The sequence below is a fragment of the Anopheles funestus genome, chromosome 2RL (assembly GCF_943734845.2).
Source record: "Anopheles funestus chromosome 2RL, idAnoFuneDA-416_04, whole genome shotgun sequence".
NCBI lineage: Eukaryota > Metazoa > Arthropoda > Insecta > Diptera > Culicidae > Anopheles > Anopheles funestus.
This window is the reverse complement of record NC_064598.1, coordinates 63,188,589-63,210,607: the sequence shown is the minus strand read 5'-3', so window position 1 is coordinate 63,210,607 and position 22,019 is coordinate 63,188,589. Positions and strand designations below refer to the sequence as shown.

The following is a 22,019-nucleotide window of genomic DNA, read 5'->3' as shown; positions in this document are numbered from 1 at the left end:
CATGACTGTTATAGTGGAGAATTGTATGGTAGGAGGACTTTTAAAATTGACCCATAATCCATAATCCAATCCATGCAATTGTTACATATTAAACAACTTCTAAAAATTAACTGTATTGTGCACTTTATACTACAAAAAGTGTTGCTTTATTTCCCATATTAATATAATTGTTTTGAACATCTTCTCTCGTTGTAGGTAAGGCTGCGTCATTGGCTGTTTGTGTAAGGACTGCATCCCTAGTTAATTAATTGTAAGTAAATAGCGGTTTAGTATTCTTTTCCGTTGTACAATCACACATATTGCTACACAAAAGGGTCTTTAGTCAAAGGGAGTTACTTTTCCTTTCATTTTGCTTCTAACGACCTGCTTTTTTATGCTTTGGACAGGGTCTTTAACGAACGTTGTCTTCATGCTTAAATGCAAATCGTTTTATATTGTCTGATGTAAAAAAATAAAACAAAACCAAAACAACAACCACTAAATCCTGCCATGGAAGGGCTAAATGAAACCTCTTAAGAGGTGGTAAGAAAAACAGCACCCTTCAGGATGGCTAACGCTAAACCCAAACCGTACAATAAAGTCTCCATCAAACGAAAGCATCACGGAAGGCACGAAAGCATCGGCACTGGCATGCCACAAAACCACAAAAATCAATCAAACTTCCTCACCATTTCTTATGCACGGTTTTCTTCCGAGACACCAAGAAAACGTACGATAAAATACACAATCTCGCGCGGTGGGAAGTTGAAGGGAGTAACGAAATGACGAAAAACGAAACAAATCCTGGTAAAATAAAACAAAAACGAAAGTCTCTCCCTTTCATGCACCCCAGCAGATACTCATTCATTGGGGGTTTCCGTTGTCATTTTACGTAAATAAATTAAAACGACGACCTAGAAACGAAATCAAAGCTCATAAACCAATCGCTGTCATGATGCGATTTGCTTTTGATTTCATCGCCGTACATCAGGCAATTCTTCAGGTACGATTGTACTGCCTAACTAATAGTTTGTGTTTTTTTTTGTGACAGTATGTCCTATAAAAGTAGAAACAGTTCGAACAGTAAAAGTGGCTTGGTGGAAAAGTTCGTGGTGAAGCCGCATTGAAGTATTTGATTTTTGTTCAAAACTATCAATCGGAACATAAAATTAGTTTTTGTTTGATGAAAAAATGTATGGGAAACAGTTTTGATGGACTAACTTCTATGCCAAAAGCATTTTTCATATTAGCAGATTTATTTTAAAGTTCATAAAGTATACATGAAAAACCGTCCTTCGTTATAAGCTATATAATACCTTTAGTCAGAATAAATAAATAAATTTTCTAAATGCATTTAAGTAAATCGAATTCTAGACAGCCCCCTAGTAAATGATTGGTAAAAGACGAAATGGATGGAAGGATAAATAATTCGTGTAAAAAATAAAGTGTAAATAATTACTATCAACAATCTCATAAATTGTGAACTATTTATCCAAACTTTTTTGTTATAACGTTTTTTAACAAGTTTGTTGGGCAGATGTTAGGCAATAATGAACAATTTTTAAACCTTTTTTTATGGATCTGGCTGTGTAAAATTTCTACGTGTTTGTACATTGATTAACGATTGTCCATAGGTCCTATTTACTTAATTTATGTGATAATTGTTAGTTAAAATAATTGAATTACAGTCTCCGATGTAATCAGACCATATTTTCGTAAAAAAAAACACCCAAACACCGAAAAAACAACATCCAACCGTCATTACACTTTAGTAGAAACAACGAGTTTCTTGCTGCTAACATGTTCTTGTTAAGCATATCACTTCCTCTCCTTGTTATGTTCATCCTTCCTTCCCTAACCACAAAAGACCTACAATTGGCAAACACCACCGGGAGGCGAAGACGCGTTTCGTTCGCGCAACTGTCACCGTCAAGTGTCCTGTGGCTTTTTTATGACGCCACGGAGTTTTTACACCACGTGATTTCATGTTTACGAGCGACTTGTTTGTGCCATTCCCGTTCTGTGTCCACTTTCCGCGCGGTTTCCCTTTCTTCACCGTTCACGCCCAAAGACCAAACCACACACCGAGAATACGATGTATAATAACAGCATGTATAATCGATCAATATGCTACCACTACTTCTCGTTTCGCTTTCCACCGGCACAACAAACCGGCGAGCAAAACAGCCACATATTCCTTCATGCTCACAAGCTACCCATCATCGTAGTGAACTAATGCGCGATACAACCAGCTCGATATATATGATAGGATTGGTACTCTTCCTTCATATGCTTGTGCCAAGTAGAAATCGCTCAGGAAGGGAAAAAGGATTCCCCTTTCTATGCCGCTTCCTTCTTCATTTGTATCAGACGATTGCAAGTCCACCTGCGGCCACCTTCTACTTGGTTCTACCTCGTAAGCTCATCCATTCTACGTACCACCAACGCACAGCTCTTCCTAGGTTCTAGACGAGCGGCGACCGTTTTCTAATAACAATACCCCATACAATTTCTTGGCGAGGAAAACGTTCGTTGGTTTTCTTTTTTTCGATGTTGCATGCGATAATCGTGCAATGTCGCAGCACCCTACCACCCTGCGGACAACTGTCCCCGTTTGTGGGTGCTGGTGCGGAAATGAACGACGGAAAAGAGTGTGTCATAATTATTCAACCATTCCTCATACCGACCCGAAAGCCCGAATCCGAAAGGACATCAATTATTCATGTGTTTCGCTAAGCACCTGGGCAGGAGTTAGGTCGATGAGATGTCGATTTGTTGGCTTGCGGTAAAGGTAGAACCGTAAGGTAAGAAATCTATGTGCAAGTTATTTTGTTGCAACCAGCTTGCAAATTTACCATCGTATTGTAAATGTAATTATTTATTTTCAACCGTAAAACTCGTTGTGTTTATTTTATTTCATAGAAACACCCCATAAAATTAAGTATGTTAACAGCATTAATATAAAAGTAATAACTCTAAAGCATAATTAATATTCAATATTAATAGTTATTATAATGTTCGATGATTTGATAACTTTAAAACAATAAAACTAAACTACTTTAAATTAATAAAGATCTATGTGTTAAAAGCATCCAGCATACCAAGTTAATACAGAAAACGTAACGTTTTGGCTGTGTACTATGTGTTTTCCATAAAATGCATCAATTTACGTTTTTCTATGAAAATAGCAATAATATCCATACTGAATTATGTGTGCTACACTTGTTGACCAACTACTGGCATGCCGAACAAAATGGTCACCTTCAAGGCCGGCACAGTAAAGTGATGAAATTGGTGAGAAAAACAATTTTCCATTCTTCAAAACTGCCTTCCAGCTAGTATACTTTGGTTGATTTTTATGTACCATCCGTTTGGTTGTTGGAACCTCTCCAGGTAACTTGAACATTTTTCTACAACATTGCTCTTAAGTGCGTGAAGAGGAAAATAAAGAAAACCCCCATACACAAGTGTGTATGCGGATGTGGGATGGTGATCTCATCGCGACTTTGCCCGCTTCGGCAACATAGGAACGAGGCATTAGTCCCTCCGTTCGGGTTGGGAGGAAGAAAACCAATTTTCATATGGAGAAAACTGACTCTTGAGATTTCAATTATGCGTACATGCTGCCTACCCCCTTGCTACTCCGCTTGCGTACACCCATAAGCGGAAATGGGGCGAGAAGTGAATCTTGCGTCGGGTCCTTTTTTCCGTGCTCGTCTCCATCGCGAACGTGTGTCGTCGAATGAATAATGACAAAACTTTCCACACTTCACGGAAATAGAAGAGAAAAAAAAGTAAACATGAACCGAATACAGCGACCGGGCGAAATGGGAAGCTGACGAAAGTCTATGGTGGCAAGATTCGAACAACATCGGTTTTAGGAGCGATGGTGTTCGTGAAAGTCCATGGTTGAATACTCGCGTACACATATTTGCACGTCTGCTGCTGGCAGCGATGCTTTTACCGAAGCCTTCATAATATGTTCATATTTATGCTTACTCGTTTCGTTTTACTTCTGGCCCGTTTCGTCGCTCACATACATACACACCCGAACAAAAACACGTTTTTCTCACTAAACGGGACCGATTTCCTCTCTGCACGCCCTGTTTTCCGTCAATTTTTACATCACACTGTTCACGCAGAATTTTACTTGCATCGAACTTGTTTCGCCACCTTTTACACTCACACAACCCATCATCAGATTTTAGAATTCAGAGGGTGAGAAGAAGATGGCTTTTTCTTTTTTTTTCTTCTAATTTTTCGTCTCTTACCTTCTCCTCAGTTCACATGTGTCACAGCTGCTACTACCACCAGTGTGGGAAATAAAATCTTTCATAATTTTCCACCCACTTTCTCGTATGGAACCGAGAAACCATGCCCAAACCATACTAATTTTGCGCATTCGCTACTGTGACTGTAAGGATTTTTCTCACCCTTTGGCCTTGAGCGAGAACATGAAATGGTGATGGATATGGAGTTCGAATGCTAACGTTGGGATACGGCCGCCTTACTCCGATGGTCATAACTTACACGAACGATGGCAAAATCTGTCGTCCATATTTTAGTATTGCTCTCTAAGAACGTCAAATTCCTTGGGAATGGACTTTTTTCGAGCCCAGCAGTAGAGCGCTGCGTATAACGGTTTTTATCATGTTATCTTGAATCGAATTCCGATTTTTCCATTAACTTTTTCCGTTCCTGGATGTCGCGGGCCGAAAGTTTCATTTTATTATATCTGCATTTTTTAAATATCTTTTCGATCAACAGCTTCGTATTAATTAAAGTATTTAAATTTCTCGACAATGCTGGAATATTTCTGGTTATAGGGAAAAACAATTATTATTCAATTATAAAATTTCTAATCATTCGAGAAACACAATTTTGTTAGATCTTAAGACCTAGTAGCTTCAAAACGATTAACCATTTACCACTTGGTGAGACACTCACGCAGAAGGTATGTGTCTGGCATGGCGTAATATTCCAGTTTAAACTGAAAACAATGCATCCTATGCGTGATACTGTAGCTGTTGGCAAAAACAGCACACAATGGCATGTAATATTCTGCAAGAAAACAATTTTTTAAACAGTTTCTACGGGATGAAAAATGTTTCTCTGCTGTCTAAACTCAAGATACGAGAACCAACTGCAGAGTGTGTGTGTGAATAATGGAACTTTTGCTAATGTGAAATAGTGCACCCTGGAATCGATGGTTGGACACTGGTTTGGATTGGATTTCATTTAATTTTTTGTTCATTGTACCATGCTGTACAATCATTACCACGTCACATTCACCACAACGAAGATAGTCTCACATGAAGATAGTTCCACAGTGTTGGCTTTAGTTTTTATTTCTTATGTTTATTCTATTCTTTCTACGTATATATGTTCCTTCTACAAGGAAGGACAAATGTGGATAATGCATAAATTATGCACCAGTGGGATACCATTACACGGACTCGACGCCATCAGAACTGACTAAACTATGGACCATTATTCCTCTGTTACTAAGAATCGAGCGAGCTAGAAGTTGGTTACTAGGAGCTACATCTGTTAGCAAAATAAAAAAATGGAAGTTTTCCCGCTCGTCCTGACATCCTTTATTTTTTTGTTTCGATAAAGTGCTACCGTATCGTACCACACCTTGGATGTGAGACTTAAACCGTGGAACGCAAACTTTGAACGGATGCAGTTTTTATCGTTTATCATTGTTATTAATGATACCGGGTGAAGATCATAAACTTTCCACAAAAACTGGCCATACAGGACGATAAACTTGTGTTTTTAAAGTGTGTTTGTTGCCCAAAAGTTGGACGGACTCATTGTGGAAAAAAATGATAGGAAAACTTGTGTACTATTTTAGATTTTACCCTAAATTTGCTTTGCATAAATAATTGTTTCCACTACAGCGTCTCCCATCATGCACGTGATACAAAGCAGATTGTATAAAATGTATGAAAGTTTTTTTTTATTTAGAGTCATTTGTGCAGTAATAATTACTTTTATGTGAAACGAAAAATAAAAAAAGTAACATTATTTTTCACATCAGAGCGAGAGAGTAAAAATATCGATTTTTAATAGCGATTTCCCGGGTTCGGGTTTTAACACATTGGCTCAGCCGTTGTTGGGGTTTTACTTTGTTCCGTACATTACCTTTAGGTTTTTTACCTTTTATATGAATGATCCCCTCAGCGAACGCATCTCTGCAGCAGGTGACTTCAAACCATCGTGCAACATTCCCTACGAATAACACACAAAGAAAGGACAAACAGTGGCATTCAGGCAGGGGACTCATTGTGAAAGTCCGCACGAAAAGCGGGTATTTAATTTTAATGACGGAGTCTGAAAGTCAATTAATGTAATTTCGCCCCGTTGCGTGCTTCCGCCTCCCTTTATGTGGTGTCGTTTCGTTCGTGTTGTAGGCTAGCGTTCGGCGGCCACTCTAGTGGCCAACGTTTCCGGAAGACTAAACCTGCAGCCCAGCCTTCGCAATGCTCGATTGAATGGAAAACTAATTATATTTATTGAATTGATTTTGTACCTTCCAACTGGTAGGATGGATGGTTTCAACACAAGACCGCCCAACAACAACGGGAAATGGTCAGTGGTAGGAAAAGGATAATAACGTTGGAAAAGTTCATAAAGCACAAATCATATTCTTGACTGAAATGATTAGATTCGTTGCAATTTTTATTTAACTCCAAGTGTGCCTATTTTCTATTCACTTTAACACTATGAAAGTTATCATTTTTTAAATCAAAACACTATAAAACTTTGGAGCCATGTAATAAATTAATTAAAATCTTCCACACCTTACATCGTTCACACGCAAAGGTTTTCTTTCATTGGTGCGTATATGAATATGAAATAACGATTTGAGTTATTCAGAATTACAGTTAAAAATACAGAAACTTTTCCTACAATGAAAGATTATATAATATCCATGGCTTTTACAAACGTTCCTTCCATACTGGCTCAAACAATACACTAATAAGTAGCTATCTGATCATTGTAAATCTTGCAAAAGGGAAAACCTTGAAAACAAAAACTTCGTGAAAATAAAAAAAAAATGGTGGAAAGGAAAAGCTTACCAAAACGCAAAAAAGGCTAGTTCAACCGGATCCCAGCTGCTGCCGAGAGCACTCGCAAGCCCAACGATTAGTAGCGATGAAATCGAAATCGATATCAAGATAAGAGAAGCGCCCCAGCACGACTTTTGTAAAATGCTGCAATGGCAAAAGTGGTCTAGCTAAACCATTCTGCCCTTACCATCGTTTGTCACTTCCGGTTCCGCTTTGGCACGGCCCCTTTCCGATCGGCCCATTCCCATTCGCCTGAAGTGATTAATCGTTTTTTTATCTGAAGCACATCTCTTGGCTCTTGCCGTTTGGAAAAGGATCACACTGGAAAAGGATGAACTCCGGTTCGATTTCAATCGCGCTTCGTATTACTTGACTGTGAAGATTTATTTAACCCCACCCAACGATGTTGAACGATGTTTCTGAGTATTGTGGAAGGCTAAAACTATAGACAACGATAGAAACGACGAACCGGTACGTGGCCCTATCCCACACGAGTTAACCACTTTCCATTTCGTGAAATTTAATTTCCAACACTATTTCCCCACACGCGCTTATGCGGCATTCGCATTTTGTGTATTGTTCAAAGAAGAATTTATTCGTTTTCTGGTACCAAAGGATGGTCCGTTCGGGTACTGGGTTCGGTCAACCGAAGCAATGGAAATGAATTCCGTTGATTTCGGTCGAATTCAATTAATTTTGCTTCACATTACACACATCTTGTCCAAAGGTTCCATATACCTTTACGCATTTGTATAAGAAGGTTTTTACGAATGTTCTTTAGCTTTTGAAATAGAAAAAAGAACGAAAGCGATTTTCTCAAGCGTTGTACTGGGAAAGGCATGTGTACCACTCTTCAAATGTCAGCTTCGTTGGCAAGTTGGTGGCAGTGCTACCGTATGTGTATGAGACCAGCTCATGCGTAGCCTGTGACCATGTTTGGATATGCAGATTACACTGGCAAACCGAGCGTGCATGGCATTGAGTGAAGGGACATGACTTAGCCCTTTAATAGGAACGAAGCAGGTTGAGAAGCAGAGGGGTGGCCCCAAAGACAATCTCGTTATTTTGATTCGCTGTCGATTTGGTTTTTTATGCTTTACATTCGTACTTTAGTTTACTCCTTTCAATCACTTTTTCGCTGTGTTGTATTCAGTGGAATGCTTTCTTCTGGTCGTTTTCTTCTCCTTTTTCCAGATAACGGCCCGAACGGTGGGTTGGTTCCTTCGGATTGTCTTCTTCACCAAACACCCGAAGCTTTTGACGATGTACTGGTGTCTTGAAATTTTGTAAATGGTGCGATATCTTGCACGTACAGCTAGTGCTGGGTACAGACAGTACATTCTAGAAGCGTGCTGCTTTTTTCTGTTCTCCGGTCCATCCAGTTGTCGTGGTAACCGATCCACATTGTGGTGGGTGTTCATTTTGTTGTTTGTTGCTGTTCGCATGGAAAAATAAACCTAATGTGTGCTCACGAGAGATCAAATACATGGAAAAGACAAGCAGCTGGAGGTTGGGGGTTTTTGCTTTCCGAAAGAGAAAAAACGAGCTAAGATATTCGACATTATTCCACATTGTTGTACCGTTGATATGATTGTTATTTTATTCTGGTTTCTGAAAAATTGTACGAATGAAAAGTAACCACTGTGGTACGAAGCTTTGCACTGTTGCTTCCGAAAGCGATCCGAAAAGCACCACAATTGTGTGGGGGGGTATGCAACAGGATCAAAGAGTTGGCCAGATATGCTTTTGCATACGATTGAAAAGGTTGTTTCAATATCATTCCATATCCATTTGCAACTGAATAGTGTTCGTTGTGCAAATCGGACCAACTTTGATGCTTCCATTAGAAGTGTTTTAATTCGAAATGATAAGCTTATTGCTGTGGAAGAAACGTTTTTAATCTATAAATAATCTCACCAACTTCAGAGTGAGTGTATAAAATTAACTAATCGTAAAATAATGTCACCTTGATCGCCTTCCTGTTACCGAATGAGGCTCGAATAAAAATTAATGTCTTTTAGGCGAATAAACTTTTTAAGTAGCGCATAAGAAAACAAAAAACAATATTCAAATTCCACACGATAACATTTCGTTCACCGAATGGCTTAAGCGATTCTGGCGAAAGATTAAACCCACTTGAGAGAAAGTTAAATTTCTTCATCATCAAAGCATCGCCCAGCCGGAGCGAAGAAAGATAATGAACTTTCCGTACGATGTAGATACTTTCAAGTGGGCGAAGCAAAATAAAAGAAAATAAAAACCATTACTTTACTGCCCATCCCTTTCGACGTGAGTCAGCGAGCAGTATCGACATTTTCCTATCACTTCCGACGATGGAATGAATAAAATAATAAGAAATAGCTCTTCCTCTGCCATCTCGGTGCAGTTTCTGGGGTAAGGATCGTATTGCATGCTTTCTTATGATTCTTTTTTCTTTTAAATAAAAAAAAATAACACACTCCCAGCGCACCCCACGAACATGGCCGGAGGTGGTAATGGCAGCAAACTTGGGACGATCTCATTAAAAATCCAATTAAGAAAATGCAGGGAGGGCACAGCAGAAGTGTATGATGATGATGATGGTGATGAAGGAAAAAAACAACACACACACACACACAGTTTGTATCGTGCTATGCGAAAGGACGCTCCAGAATGCGTCCGCTGATAGGAGAAACGTAGACAAGGAAAGCAAAACAAGGCGAAACAAAAAAAAAGTGTGTACATCTAAAATTCAAATTACATCCTTCCATTAAGAGAAACGAAGTGTATAAAAAAACCGGAATGGAAGAAAACAACAACAAAAAAGCGAAGAAAAAATCCATCCTTCGTCAAAAAACAGTCCACCCCGTGTCGTGCAAATTGCACAACTTTCCCCTTCGCTTCGTTTGCAAATAAAATAAAGCGAGTAAAAAAAAAATCTTGCAAACACTAATGTTTCACTCGCTTCGATGGAAAAGTTGAAAATATGAGGCAAAACAACGAAGTGAGAAGAAAATGTGCAAAAATGCAAAAACCCAGCCAACCAAGCTTCGTTCGGACAGGGAGACACAGAGACCAACCGAACGATTTCACTCCATAATCGAGAACACCCCATTCAATTTAATTATACGACGAATCAGAAAAATTCAGATAGATAAAGAGACTGAAGCGACTGCTGCTGCTACTGCATGGATTGGCCTCGGCTTGGTGAGATCGTTGGCGTGAAAATGCGAACGCGCCGTCATCCATTTCCCTTCCCGATGCTCACTCAGCCTTTTCACTCATTTCATCCATTTGTCGTTCTGTCATCGGGCAAGCGTTATAAAGTGATATTAAAAACACAACCAAAAAAAAAACTTGAGAGAAAAAAAGGAAGGCAAAAAACAAGGATTCTACCATTGAAACAGGCACTAGTCGAATGAAATCCCGCACCGAACGGGATGTTCCGGTTTGGAACGTGGAACAAGCAACAACAAAAAAAACCTGCCGAAGGAAATGACACAGGGCTGTATATACGAGAGCCAACGCTATTTCATTGCTGGTGGAAAAGTGGCGGAAATTAATATTGCATGTCGGCCTGAACCGTGTGGAAAGGAAGATAGTAGTGGCTAAAAAAACATGCCCAACTACTCCAGCCTAGAAGGAGAAGTAGTAAGGCTTTTTGCGGGCAGCTCCCACAGACAGCATAAAATCAAAGTGCGGCGGCATTTTGTTTTTAAAACGTACAGTCGCTCGATGGCGACACAATTAAATTCCATTGCCATCATCATTGAGTGGTACGAGCAAAGCTGGAAAGCCAGAGAGAGAGAAAGAGAGAGAGAGACCGAGAGATATATAGAGAGACAGCCATGGTTTGTGGAGTGAAACAACGGAGGGAAGGCAGAGTTTCTTTTACCTCTCGGTTCCGGTGGAAATGATTCCAGGATGGACGGGCTGTGGCTGCACATCAGACCGGGGCTAGAAAGCGCAAACGGCGCAACTGATGACCGGGGAAATTACTTTCATTATGGCTTCCATTTGATTGCTTCTTGGGTTTATTATTACTTGGCCGTAATTCTTTCCGTGCTTTTGCTACCCGACTCAAACTTAATGTTTCGGGATTAATGAAACGCTTTGAAAAAAATAATAATGAAATGTCCTGCCCGATAAGTGAGAAACTCAGTTCCGTGAAAATTAAATCATCCTAAGCGAACGAATGCTCCATGCACGTCGGACGATAATAGAACCGTGCTGATAATGTATTCATCACAGTTTATAAATTAAAAAGAAATGGTATGAAAAGCTAAGTTAGATTGCTGTGAGCCAATGATTCCCATTTTATTTTTTTGTATGTGTTAAAAATAGAAATATTAAAAAAGACAAAAGAATTTACAAACATCCTTTGTTAACTTACAAAAGCTTTGTTAACTTATGTATTTTTTTTATCTTAGTTTTTTTTTTATATTTTATATGTTCCATGAAATTGTTCTCTTATTCAATCATATTCCATGAGTCAAATAAAGATAACCAGCACCATTTTATGAAGATCCCACTATAGATGATATCTAAACCCTACTAGGTCTTTGTTCCGTGTTGCATCAATATTACCTGTTAAGTTGTTAGAAAATTAAAAAATGGTTTTCCTCGCTGGGTTCGCAATAATGTTTTGAATTTGATTTGCTCAGCGACTTTTCTTTGTGGCAAGTTACGCATTAAAAGTTATTATTATCAATATGATATCAAACTACGTTTAGCTGACGTAAGAATTCGAATGTAAAGACTCAGCTAACGACATCTCCAGTGACTTTAAGAAGGTTCACATCCGAACAGAGAACCTTTGGACGCATCTTCTTTAACATCCTATCGATCTAATGCTTTTATCTGCTAGCGTCGACAAGTAAACTAACTTCGGTTTTGAAGGACAGCAAGTCAGAAAAAAGATGCTTTGAGCTTTATACCCATCTTTAACGTTAGGGCAAAATATGCTCGCTTCCGTTGCCTTTCCTTACGTTAACCGAGAAGGTGTCTTAAAGGTGCAAGTAAAAAAAAGAACAGAAAACGGTCAAGCAAAAGCATACATATGTTCGTACACAGCTCGATAACCCACCCCGGTAGCTTCGGACACTGACCAATGTTGTCGTCTGGGTGGCTTTTGCTGCTGCTATAACCTTCAGTTTGTAGCACCACCAAAAACAGTAAAACCTTTCTGCTGCATTCGGTTTTCTCCCAACAACGCCCCACCGAGAACGGCCGTGTTAAAGCCATTTCCTTTTGTTCACCTTCGATTTTTTCGCCGGCTCGAATGTCGGTGACCCTTCGGTCGCCTTTGGAGCAAACTACGCGTACTCTCGGGAAGGCCTGTACAAGTGTCAGAAAATCGTCCGCCGCCAACAAAGGTTTGCAAAGGTTAACCGCTTTAGAATGGTGGAATACTAAGGCTGGTTTTTCTTCAAGTACGGAAGCGTTTGGGACTGGCTGCGTATGCCCGAGTCCGGGATTCAGGACGAGTATCGTTTGCGATGATTCTTCCTTCCTAGAATTGGGCCCTGTACTGGGATGCTGCGCAGCATGACTTTGAACAATCCATCGTCGCCGCAGATGACGTCCCACGATCAATCCCGGGAAAGTACGTTTCTTCTATCGTCCTTGGACGTATGACAGTTCTCTCGATTGAGGTCAGCACCTGTGTGTAAGCGGGCCTCGACAGCCTCGACTGTGTGATATTGATGTAGCAGTTTTCCATCGAAATGAGGGAAGAGAAGAGCAAATGCCAGTTCAAGAAAACGGCATTACGGAAAGGAAGAGCGTTTCTGTCTGTCGTAAAACGTCACTTTATGCTGTGCATCATTTCGGGGAAGGTCAAACGAGAAGTGCTTAAAGTGTTTAAAGTCTTTTGCTGCTGTCTGGTTCGCTGAATGGTAGGATTCGTCTAAAGCGTCCTTTAAACAGTGATTCAAGCATTATCCAGTTTACGATCGTGCTTTTTAGAGGCATTTTAGCTGGCCACAAAATAAAAGGATTGACTTAAAAAGGGTGTTACTTAAACCTTTTACACTTCTCTATTATAGCTTTATAAATCAATTTCATAAACATCAAGTAGATTTGTACACAAATTTGAGTATTTTGTATCATGCGCATTGAATAGCATTGACTGTTAATTATTTCATGAAAATGAAATTTTACAAACAAAGGTTTTAAATTTGTAAATATTTTATAACTAAAAAAAGGACCACGACAACACTTTTCAACCCCAATACATAACCTTGCCAACCTTCATGTATCATAGCTTTTCGTATTTTTGAAATTAAGTTTAAATAATGAAACTGTATCTGGCTAGGGAGCCCCGGTGTAATATGTAATAAACGACGCCGGTTATCCCCCGGACGCTCCGTAGCAAGGACTGATTATCCGGTTAAGTGGTAAAAATACGGGTCTGTTCCTATTTCCTTTCCGTACCGTGAAAGCGAAAAAGAAAACATTATATCTACATTTTAAATTGATACACATTTGCGCTTCAATTTAATCTATTGTTTGTTTGTTTTTTGTCTTTGAATGAAACATATTAAACCATACATTTTGCGTAAAAACAATCGCACAGCATTGTTTGTTATCCATGAAAGTGCTTAGCTGGTAGGTTTATCCTGCTCAACCGTACCAAACAACCGTGCGGTAATAAGATTTCACATCGAATCACTCGTATTTCAATCGAGACTCGTTTTCGATATTGCCTCGTTACCAACCCAGGGGCCCGGAATCCGTTTATTGGTTCGCTTTTCAATTTTGCAAATTTTGCACCAACACTTTCGTAGAAACGGTAAGGAAAGGAGAAGCGTGCAAAAGCAAAGGCGCTTGCCAAACTGCCATTTGCAATCAAAACCTCTTCGCTTCCTGGCGAAGAACGAAAAAAGCAAAAAGAATCAAACAGAAATGAAACCAAACCAAACCAAATCGGGAGCTTTTCTTTTCCAGCACACATACGAATGAGCGGTGTGTGTGTGTGTGTGTGTGTGTGTGTGTGTGTGTGTGTGTGTGTGTGTGTGTGTGTGTGCGCATAAGAGTGTCACATACATCTTTGGTGTCAACTTCAGTCATCATCCACGCGCCCCTATATATTCGTCAATCTGCAACCCCACTCACCCGGTTTGGGTCCCATCCTCCCATCATGGCCGCTCTCAACACGACGTCATTAAAATAATGGAAAGCCGACGGCAATTTTCATCTTCACTCGGCGGTGGTGTGTGACACGAGAAAGCTCTTTATTGCTCCGAGGAACGCGCGTTTCTTTCCTCCAACGAAGCGAAGCAACCGCTCGTCGGTGCGATAAAAGGGCAAAAAAGCGAACAAGGGAAACGGGAGAAACAGAAAGGAAACGGGGAGATTTTCATTCGCGCGTTACCATGGAAAACCCTTGACAGAGGGGTATGAGTGTGTTGTGGGAACACCCTTTTATTCCACCATCGCCATCTCGTGTGACGTTGAATTGAATTCGCGTGTGCAAATTTCCTTTCCTTCTTCGTTGCGATTTTCCTGACTCCCCACCCACCCTCTCCAAGCGTTGCGTTGTTACCAGGTTGGGGTGCTAGGGTATGTGGGCGTGTGTATGTGTGTATATGTAGAGTGCGGCATGCTTTTACTTTATTTTTCGCTTCTACCAATTTTCATTTTTCCACCCCCCATTTCCCCCCACTCTGCTTTCTGCACACAACATAAATACACACACACACGCCCAGTTTCAACTAGCAATCGCAGGAGGCTGTGAAAAACGAAGCTTCTGCCCCTTTTGCTAAGTAACGGGCGAAAATGGTAAGTGAAGGTGTGTGTGTGTGTATGTGTGAGTGTTTTTTTCCTTACCTACTTCTTTACGTATTCACCTTACATTAGCCGTAAGGAAGAGTGAACCCCAGCTTTTGGGGAAGGCCGGAAACCAGGAGTTGGTCGTCTTCGTTCGATGGCCCACGCTAGAAGATGGAAAGTAAATTGATTTTTATTCAACTTTCTCTTCAATTTGAGTTTTATTTATTTACGTGTCTTCTGCTCAAGTTGGATGTGTACATGTGGTAACGAGAGTGTGTGTTCGTGCTTGTTTTGCTCCCATCCCGGTACAGCGTTGTGAGAAAATGAGTTTGACGTCTGTTAGAAAGTTCTGGCACCAGTAGTACGGACAGGTACAAATCAAGCGGGAAATAATGTACCAATATATGTACATTTTGTTCCCGTTTTTACAGCAACGAACTCGTTTATTGTAATCTGCCATTGGTTGTGAGGTGGAAAGAACAAAGCGCTACATTGCTTCTACTTCTACTTCTTGTCAAGTATTTTTACCTTTATGTTTTCTACTAACTCGCGATTAAACAGCAAATATCAACCATCATCATGGGTTGAAATTCTTGGTTCACCACCCGTGTATCAAGACAAGTTCCAAACGTAATGATAGAATGTCACAGAAGAAAAGTGCAAACACATAATTCCCATACGTGCTCGAGAAGCGGTTTTTATTTATCCCTATTTTTTTTGTTGTATATGTTATTCTGCGTTTTTCATATTTTCCCATTCGCATATTCGATTACGTATGCAGCCGATGGGACCTGGCTCATCTACATAAGACATACAACATCGCTTTAGGCGTTGTGGCTATTTGCGGTGCAATGCGTTAACCAAAGCTTCCACCCTCAAAACGGTACCATATCGAAACCTCATATCCGCGAAGTTTTATTTCCAAACAACAAAATGAGAGCTACCTAATCTCGACCAACAACAGCAACATGTATGAATGTTGGATCGTACAGGGTAAAAAAGGAAGGAATCGTAATGTAAAACGAGCCGCGGCAAAGGTACGAGGCAATCGAATGAAGAAATTGAACTACGCCAAAGCAAAACGAATTGCTTGGTTCCCGGACGAACGGCAAGCGAAGGAAGCTAAGGGACGGATGCTAAGGAAGGATGGGAAGTAAAGCTTCGATGAGCATGGACATGGAGAGGGGCGGGAAAACCGGAAATGCACGAAGACACAGGGCTGGTGGAAATGGGTTGGTTCGGAGAATGCCGGCGCATGGCAGAATTTCATTACAACGCTAACGAACGTTGCCAACCGAGTGCCACGGGACGGATTCCCTGACTACGACTGACTGTCGGGAAGGAGCGCCAGGAAGTGTGGCAACGAAAGGGGTAGGTTGAACGGGACAAGAAGTAAGATCTGCCCATATATGTATGTTTTTCTTCGATAACGATGCCACACGAAGGGATTATCGAAGGCAGAGAAAACGGTATTGGGTGGACGGAACGGGGGTATGGGTGAAGAGGGAGCTTTAAGAGGAGAAAGGGTCAAAGGGCAATCAAAAGCGTCGGTGTGAAGAAGGGTGAGTGGGTGCAGAAAAAGGAAGCTGCAAACGCAAATTCACATTTGAATATTGGACTTCAATGGGGCTTCTTGTAAAATGCATAGGTCGGATAGAGCGAGAGGTGTCTGGCGGGAAGAAAAAGTAAAAAAAAACGAAAAAAATACTCTCCTTCAAACCTAAGGTTAAGATGGAAATGGTAAAAATACCAAAAACCAATAGCGAGACCCCAAAGAAACGTGTTCGTTAATGATCTTCGAGGTTGACAATGTGGACGGCTAACGGCTAACACTGTCCGATGGGAATGGTTTTTTTTACTGCATCACCACCACCACCACCACCACCACAAGTAGTTACTAACAACATTATGCTAATAAGGAAAAAGAAGCTGAACGATGTCGTGTGAGTTGACTAAGGGTGTAAGCGATACTTTTTGAGGGAAAATAAAAAAAAGATCTTGATCGAAACAATGTGAAGCAAAAACACAAAGTGAAAGAATCAAATTAATCCGCCGGTAATGGGCATAGTTATATCAAGCAAATGCATAAAAAAAGAAAACTAGCAACACAAAGAAAAAATGGAAAAAACATACAACCACATGGTAAAGTACGCTTCGGGGTTTTCGTAAGTTCCAAGCGTTGGCAGTTGGCAAGCACGCCCGCTGAGAGTAACACTCGAAAGTTTTAATGAGTTCATTTGTACTGTAAGATTTTCTCATTGTCGTCAACTTGTTTTCGTTTCATGCTGAAGTTGTGTTTTTTTGTAAAGTTTTACTTTTTTCGTCGTTCAACCTATGTCGCTCGGACGAATTTTTCGGACAATTCACCACTGACCTTCCCCAATGCTATTGATTTCTTTTTTACTTTATATCTTCTTGACAAATTCGTACTCGTTACAGCCGATGGTTAGAAACGGACGAAGCAACAACTTCTTTTCGTCAAGTTGTTTGAAAGCAACCGATGATTTTTTATGAATATTTGTAGCGAAATTTAATAACGGTTCGTTGAAGTTTTTTTTTATATAAAATAGTTATACAATTGTACAGTATCTTAAATAGGATATTTTGTAGTTATACATAATAACACTGATGTATTAATTTGACTACTTGATTTACTTTCATTTATATTAATAAAAATTAGAAAAAAAATCTTTAAAGTTTTTTAACGTTTATTAGGTTTACAGATTAGGTATTTATCCCCTCAACGAAATAGTTTTATTTAATTTGAAAACATAAAATAAAAAAAAACGAACACTCGCAGCTTTAACACACTCTCAATGTAAATGTAATTTCAGCAATATCCTTTTTGCATTTGCTAAACACGAAACTATCATTCAACGCAACCGGATATCCTGTTGGACAACTTCCGGCAGGGAATGGAACAAAATGTAAATTTAAACATTACACGACAGAACGAATTAACCTAAACCGATACCAGATCGCTGCACATTCGCTTTCCCAGCGGTTCATGGGGAAATTTATTCCGATGCACTAGTGCCACCCACACTATTTTCTCGTGCTATTCTAATTTCGCTAACTAACCGCGAAAAGGGTTAAATGTGCATCGATTTGAGAGTATTATATTTTTTTTAGTATGCTTTTCGCTGGTTCGCTACGTCAACAAATGCCTACGTTCGATCATTCACATTGCTCGGTCAACCACAAATCGACAATGATGACCGAGCTTAGTTTGGCACGATGGTCGATAATTGAATTTATGCAAAACCACTCAGTTTGAAATTAAATTGCCACAAAGCGATGTGTGGTTGCGTACACGGTTGATCACAGTTGAACGCCCGGTTTTGGGTGGAATGAGAAAAAAGCGGACATAATAATTTCCAAAACTAAACTAAATCATCCACGTATGTAGGTGTATCTGTGGGCGGTTAGGAATTATGCTTTGCTATACTTACCCCAAACAGCACAGGTCATCGTTCAATTTATCGCACGGGATCATGGGACTGATTGGTGGGGGTGTATTATAAATTATAAATTACAATAATTTTGCAACATGCATCGCATTGCACTTGTCAGGAGTGTTATTATCGCATATTTCAAGTATAATAATATCCCCGAACCTTTCGAACGGGAAGAACGCTTGCAAGCTTTGTCAGAAATATAACTTTATATACGAAGGCTTCCAAATTTCAAAATTATTTCCCATTTTATCACCAAACTAAATTCACCAGAAAGAGCTATAATTTGATGGAAAAACGAGTCGCTCCTAAACTAAACACCATTCATTTACGCTTGCAACAAAATGGTCGATCTTTGGTACAATTTCGTCTAAACATGGCCAGTAAAAGCAAATGCACATTTATGTAAATACGTTCACATTTTGGCTACACAGTACGAGCACATATATAACTTAAATGATATACCCAGAGAGAATGGGTGAAACTTGCTGAGCACGGAACCATTGCAGTTATTGTTCCTACACCCATCGGAAGAACCGAGACCGATGGGTTAGTTAAAAGCAAAATCCACAAAAGCCATTAGCACCCGTACAATTGTGTTTTTCCCGTTCGAAAAGCCACGTATGGTAACGTTCGGAAACGAACAACCGACCAGGCGTCTCCATACCCGAACAGCCCGAAATCTCTTTCCGGTCCTTCTTGGAACATGGGCACGATTCGTTGGTCTTGGGATCCTTCATGTAGATGCAATTTCGTCGTGCTACTACTACGTACGTGTGGGCTAAGGATAGTTCCACGCTACGGACGGGACGCGCGTTCATTCATATTTAATCTATTGATGAATATGAAAACTTTCAACATTTTCAATTATACTCATTCGTTTCGTACCATTACGGTGCTGTGTACTACCGTTAGACGGTTGCGTTTTTGGGTCCGTAAAACTGGGATTGAACCACCTCCATGAGCTATTCATGAGGTTATGAAATTTTGAATGACTAATGGACTAATAGGGTCGGGAAGCGCGCATAGGAAACAGCACCGAACATCCATGGGACAACGAACCGTAATCTCATCTCTTGGCGTTTTATCATGCAGGAAAATATGGAAGGAGAACACATTCGAACGGTACAAGGCAATCCAGCCACGACATGTCTGACAATCAGTATTTTGGTTCATAACCAGCCAGTCTTTTTACGAACCAGGTACGATGAAAAGTGCGAACGTTCTCGATGTTTGAATGCTGCAGTGAAGCATTTAGCTGAGCAGGAGCTAAGGAAGGCAGGAAGAGAACGATCCTACCCATTGGGCAGATGTACGATGGCGTTGATCTGGCGCAAGATGCATTTATTATGGCGTCTGCAATGAGTATAATCACTCTGTCGCAGCATGTCGTAGCCGTAGTGCCGTATAAGCCTGGCGCAATGGTATTTTGATTGATTTTATCACCTGAATTATTATTCAGGCACTAATAAAAACATCGTTTCATCGTTTCATCTGTGAAGAAAGCACATCACAAGCTCTTAGCTACAGGTAAAGTGATCAAATTATGGAAATAGTAAAGACATTTTTATCAATGTTGCACAATCTAGCACACATTTATCAACATAAATCATAATAAACGATTTTTGTCGTATGTAATAAAAGAAACGATAGGGCAAGCGACATAATTATTGCTATAATATGTCATCGACATTGAGATGTTACTGTTTTAAAAGTTAATCGTGGACAATAATATGTGATGCTATATGAATTTGAAAGCATGAAGTATGTAGAGCATGCAACTATTTTCATTTTAATGTAATTTGACCAGAAGGGCTAAAAGTCACAATTAATAATCTTCACATGTACATATTGCACAACTATTTACTTATCTTGAGTTATATCTCTGATTTGATTAATTTTTCAAAATGTACGAGTTCTTTTTCTTTTTTCTACGACAACTTTCTTACACCATATTTATTGTAGTAAATAAATGTGCTTTTTCTCATCATTATCTCGAAACTTACCCTCAACTACTCGCAAAGCACTGCATTCATTCAATCATCATCAACTCGGCCGCCATTTTATTTCTGCAATATATGTATATAACCTTTTTTGTACAACTTCGTCCAGGACTGGTGTGTTACATCCATACTATCTTGGATGCTGGAAAGCACAACCGACCCATTAGCCAATTACTCTCTCGATGTGTTTTCGTTTCTTTTTTTGTAGAGTTCCTTCTCATATAGACGTTCACTATGCTGCTTAATTCATTGAGCTGAAGCATCGTGAACGCCCTTTTTTCGGTACCGTCACATAAATTAATCGATCCCTAGGCAAAAAGGGTGTTCTCTTACTCGTCCGGGGCGAATCTGTTGTTTGCCTGTTCTATCCACTTGCTACTACTAATTAGTACAAAGTGTGCGCGTTTCCATCCAACACATCCTTCTCTCCATGGTGGTGTGAAAACGTTTGTCATTTGCCCATTTTCTTGCGCAAACTACCCCATTTAAACATCCGCTCACTAATACCTTGCCAGACGCTTCCGCCCTAGTATCATGTGGGGGAAGCGTTCGTATAATCGTTCGTTTCCTCCCTTTGTTTGCGTTTTGCTTTTTTACACTACACCCCACACGGACACGCCGCGTATTCTCCCCCGTACCATATTCATCTCATTATATACCTCACACATTAAGCGCACGTACGGGTTGACGGCCGGATGGAAATAAATGGTTCGCTCTGATCCTTTCTTCCACCCACACACATACGCAGAGCGACACGAAACGCTTTCTGACGTCGCTTTACCAAAGATGCTCATTTTCCGGTGTCTCCAACACATCCTTCTGTAGTGGGACGATGCTGTTTTCCGTTCCATTCTTTCGCATGGCAACTTCTTTTCACTACATCTCTTCCCCATTTTCCACACCGCAACGAACAATTGCCGCGTGTTTTCTTCCTGTTTTCTAAGGGCGTTTTGTTTCGCACCAATACACACATGCACATCCGGTCTCGCAGTAAACATTTCTTCACTCTCGTCCCATTTCACTTAGTAGGCCGCTAAACGAAGCGAGGAAAATGAAAATGGGTGGTGCAACGAGACCTTTTTTTGTCTCTTTTCCTTTTCCTCTTACTATTTTTTCCTTTCTTACTCGTGTTGCTTTGATTCATTTATTCCTTTAGCCTGTGCATTGGTAGCTTTCTTCGTTTTCGTCCGGTTAGAATCGTTGTGCTTCGTTCCATCGTTTTGTTCCCATTAGTCGTTCAACCACTATCATCACCACTACCATTAAGCGAATGAGTATCTCGTCTCACTACACTTCCGTTTCGTCCATTTCACTCCCCGTTCACGTTCTCTCGCCGTGCTTATATCCGTGCAGCATCCGTCGTACGAGAGTGATAGAGCAACGTTTAATTTGCTGCTTTAATTAAGAGTGACGATAGTGCACAATCACTTTGGTCAGAATGAGATGGGAGATGCTTTAGCAGAAACAGTCAGCGCATTGGTTTCTAACCATTATGGAAGCCATTTTCTTAGCGTTGTTTTTATCGAATGAGTTTTTTCTCGCTTATTCTTTTCCTTTAATTTATATAATGTATTATCCTTGCTATGTTTCGTGTCATGTTGATCGCATTTCCTATTTACTAATGAACCGTTTTTATGTTTTTATCTATTTCTTTTCCTTACAGGCAGAGGTATTTTCTCCAATTGAAAATAGAGAGAAGGGCGAATACATCTACAACCAATCAACGAAATACTTTTTTATTTTTTTAAGGT

The 22,019-nt window shown here is 40.0% G+C and overlaps 1 long non-coding RNA gene across 1 annotated transcript in view; it reads left to right on the top strand.

Annotated features, from left to right (window-relative positions):
- Positions 1–22,019, top strand: part of LOC125766166 (uncharacterized) — a 66,743-nt gene that overhangs the window by 38,679 nt on the left and 6,045 nt on the right. The window contains exon 3 of the long non-coding RNA XR_007418653.1: positions 21,932–22,017. This is a non-coding gene — a long non-coding RNA (uncharacterized LOC125766166). The remainder of the gene's footprint in view (positions 1–21,931; positions 22,018–22,019) is intronic.